The 4,418-nt window shown below is 46.2% G+C and overlaps 1 pseudogene; it reads left to right on the top strand.

The window, feature by feature from the left end:
- Nucleotides 1-1,654: 1,654 nt before the first annotated feature.
- Nucleotides 1,655-2,641, top strand: LOC119321429 (annotated as a pseudogene).
- Nucleotides 2,642-4,418: the final 1,777 nt, after the last annotated feature.

The raw sequence follows: 4,418 nt of genomic DNA on the forward strand, positions 1-4,418 counted from the left end.
CCCTGTCCCGAGCTGAGACCCAGGGGCAGGGGAGCTTCCGAACTTGGCAGTTCGGGTTCCGGGATGTTGCCCAATTTTTTTGGCCCGCTGTCCGATTCTAAGATCGGAGTTCGGGTCATGTCCTCCCATAAACGGGTATCCGGCTTGGAGAGCTCGGGCATTCGGACATAGTTCGTCCTCAGAATAGAGGAAGAATCGCTGCATTGCTCCTCCACCACCGCTATCTAATGGGTGACCGGCGGAGAGTTAATCTCTCTTTGATCGGGTTTAAGCCCAATCCGATCATAGTCCGTAGCGACTCCCAGGGCGGTGATGCAATCCAAGAGCTCGTTCAATGACGAGAGCTCCATTGGATCCATCTACTCGGTGTATTCCGAGCTGACGTGGAGGCTGTTTTTGATGACCAGAGAAGTCATCATCGGCGCAACGGTCGAACGAGCGGTCATGACGAAGCCGCCTAGTCAGAGGGTTTGGCCTAAAGCCAGGGCTCCCACAGAGGTGATGTTGTCCTTGATAACAAGGCGAGCCATCAAGCCTTACCATGACGACACAGTGGAGCTCTCAATGAAAGCACCAATGTCGGTGTCAAAACCGGCGGATCTCGGGTAGGGGGTCTCGAACTGTGCGTCTAAGGCTAATGGTAACAGGAGGCGGGGGACACAATGTTTACCCAGGTTCGGGCCCTCTCTATGGAGGTAATACCCTACTTCCTTATTGATTGATCTTGATGATATGAGTATTACAAGAGTGGATCTACCACGAGATCGTAGAGGCTAAACCCTAGAACCTAGCCTATGATTATGATTGTTGTCATCCTATGGACTAAACCCTCTGGTTTATATAGACACCGGAAGGGGCTAGGGTTACACAGAGTCAGTTACAGAGAAGGAAATCTAAATATCCAAATTGCCAAGCTTGCCTTCCACTCAAAGGAGAGTCCCACCCAGACACGGGACGAAGTCTTCAATCTCGTATCTTCATAGTCCAACAGTCCGGCATAAGTACATAGTCTGGCTGTCCAAGGAATCCCTAATCCAGGACTCCCTCAGCCGCTGCAGGCGAGGCAGCAGCAGCGCCCTGAGGGGAAGAGATCAAGGGGTTCTAGGGTTTGTCGAGGGGAGGGCCTCTAGAGCCACTCGGGAGAGGAGCGACTTGGGAGGGGAAAACGGATATCTGAATGACTAGGGTCAATATTGACTAAGAGCAAGTATAATAGTCCTCACATTATAGTTGGTGGGCACACCATATCACTGAAACAATATAGGGTTAGAGAGCTTGAAATAAATCCAAAAAATATACAAGCACATGTTCCAAATTTAGGACTTAAACCCGGACAAGTTGATTCCACCACAAAGAATCTAACCATCTAAGCTATGCTTAGTTCGCTAATATTTTTTGTCTTGCTTGGAGCCTCGATCATTTTTTCAATTTTTTGGATTGGAGTAAATGATGGGCATGGGCAAAGCCACATGCACACTTCATCGAAGCGTGAAAGACGCATCTGCTTTACGAGTTTGGCCTCGCTCTTGAAAAAGTTGTATTGACCTCGAAGCATGAAATACGGGGCCGCTTCATTAGAACATTTCTGACACCCGATTCAGTTACTTTGGTTCTGCATGTAGCGACGCTGAGGTCCATGCAGTTTACGCACAACATGCCCGGACTCAACAACAGTCCTGGGTCCGCCACGCCAACATTGCAGATCTTCTCCATTAAGCTTGCAGAAATTGCTGGTGGCTTCAAGTGGCCATTGTTTGTGTATGGCGTGGTTGCTGTCGGAGGCGTCGCGGATCACAACCGCAACCTCCTCTTCACTTGCAATAGGAGCCAGGCCCAAGAACTTAAAGAAGATGTATGTATGCCGCGATTATCTTTTGATTTTCTTTTGGAAACCTTGATTTCACACATGTGCCCTCTTTTACTGATCAATGGGATGAAATTGATGATACTTGCAGGATAGAATTTTGTGCTTGATCGACCCATCCCGCGCAATTGTGTTTATGGATAGAGTTGACTTTGAAATCCAACTGAAAGTAAAAGGTATGGGCACAACCAAGTCTCAAGATAGGCATTGATTAGCTATATGGACTATTACGACGGCGGATATGGACCTGATGTATCAACCTTTTCTGTCAGTAACTGTTTCTGCACATTGGAGTTTTGTGTGCAGACAGTTACACAAACCTTTCAGGCCACTGTCTTGGATGTCCAGGTTGTCAAAGATGATTGGTCTTGGCCTTTTGAATACAGTGGCCGATTTACCTGCTCTCCACTGTCGAGGAAGTTTGTGTTCACTGATAGCGGAGTCACTCGCGCTATCAATCCCTCATCTAGCCAAATTGTGCTGCTTGATTCAAAAGATGGAGCATGGATGAAAAAATGTTGTGGGGGTTACCTACATATGTGGAGGCAAGTTGTTTCAGTAGAAATTGAAGGGCGGTTAAATGTTTTCATACAAGCCTACTCCAAATCTGGCGATATCGCTTTGCATGGCCAGGTCCGTTTCATACCCAAATCTTGCGGGATGAGCCATGGTAAATGTGCTCTTGGTGGCTCTGAGGTATCAATTACTGTTGCTTGGTCCCTTGTTGCTACGGATAAGGGGACGATCACAGCACAGGGAAATTTGTTTGAATGTTGAACCTAGGAGATTTGTGGCGGGGAACACTGAGAAGAGAGGGTAACCCCAACCAAACTTTGCTTCCATATCCTTCCTGTTTGTTGAAGGAGTGCTGCTAAATAGACGATGTTGTGCAGCCGATTTTTGCACCGTCCTCCTAATGGAACCGTGCATGCATGGGGCCAAGTGGAGACCGGCCGCTGGATCTAGCATCGTGCAATGTTCGACTACTTAGTATCGGCTGCTCAGTAGTTTCGTTGTTGAAGTGTCTCAGTTGTTTTGTACTTGATCTCCTATGTGAAGTGTCAAACCGTTTGTGTGTATCCCCTATAACTTGTGCATCCAACTACATGTCTATTGTCTTTTAGATTATGTTGTGTGGAGTATTCCTGTTTTGATTAACCGGAGGTCTTGTTGTCCTATTTCCCGTTGTGTAAATGTTCTCTTTGCCGTTTTCACTGGATTTTTATTCCGTAGAATTGCTAAATGTCACACATGTAGTTTCTTTCTCCAGAACATTCATTTGTTTATGTACTGTTGGGCCAACATGCAAGTACAGCTCAGATACACGGCTGTTCGGTTGGCCCTAGGAAAACTCAGCCACTTCCTTAGGGCATCTTCAATGCTGGACTCTTATGTAGACGCTAATGGATAAAAAAAATCTCATCAAATAAAAAACCAACGAAGCGCTCCCTACCTTAACGTTGAGCGCTAACTATAGGTGCTAATTAACTGAAAAACCGATCGCTACACAACAGCGTCGTTGAACTCGTACGTAGAGACAAAGGGCTAAGCGCCAGGATTAATCGGGCCAACTACTAATCGGATAGGATTCCGATCCCGGCGCCCAGCGTTGTAGATGCCCTTATGCTATCCCATGGTACCGGGTCTTGCTCAATCAACCTTGTATGTCTTCTCCGTGAAGCCCGCAGAAATAGCCGGTGGCCTTGAGTGGCCCAAGACATGGTGGATCACAACTGCAGCATTCTCTTCTCTTGCGATACGAGCCAGACGACCCATGAACTCGCACAATGGGTATGCATATATGCCGCATCTTGGCTAACGAGAAAGCACTGATTAGTGACTGACACATTTACAGGGGAGGATATGGCCCTGGTTTTTGCTGTGAGAATTGTTTATGCACAATAGAGTTTTGTTTGCAGTGGGTTAGAAAATTGGTCCAGACCACTATTTTGGGTGTCCTAGTTGTCAAATAAGGGTCATGGCCTTTTGAATATGGTGGCCGAGTTGCTTGTTCCTCACTATCAGGAAAAATTGTGATCACTGATACTTGAGTTGCTCGTATGATTAATCCCCAGTCTACCCAAATCATGTTGCTTGATTCAAGAGATGGAGCAATGCCGAGAAGCGTTGATAGTTATCTACATTTGTTGAGGCAAGTAGTTTCTGTACATATTGAAGGAACGTTGGACGTTCTCATTCAAGCCTACTCAGAATCTAGTTATATCTGCACAAGGCATGTTCATTTCATGACTAAGTTCTGCCACATAAGCCAAGATAAATGTGCATTTGGTGACACTAAGGGGGTGATTATTGTTGCTTGGTTCCTTACAACCATAGACAAGAGGGAAGTCACGACACAACGAGGATTTGTTTGAAGCTGCCAGCTAGGAGATTGTGGTGTGACAAAGGGCATCGACCAAACCTTTGCTTACCATCCATCCTGGTTGTTAAAGAGTCTTTAGTTTTTGTGTATGTAAAATGACCAACTATACGTGTATCTACTATAACTTATGCCATCAAGTTATTTGCTATTGCCTAATAGGTTGAGAACCAA

Source organism: Triticum dicoccoides, chromosome 6B, assembly GCF_002162155.2.
Source record: "Triticum dicoccoides isolate Atlit2015 ecotype Zavitan chromosome 6B, WEW_v2.0, whole genome shotgun sequence".
Taxonomy (NCBI): Eukaryota; Viridiplantae; Streptophyta; class Magnoliopsida; order Poales; family Poaceae; genus Triticum; species Triticum dicoccoides.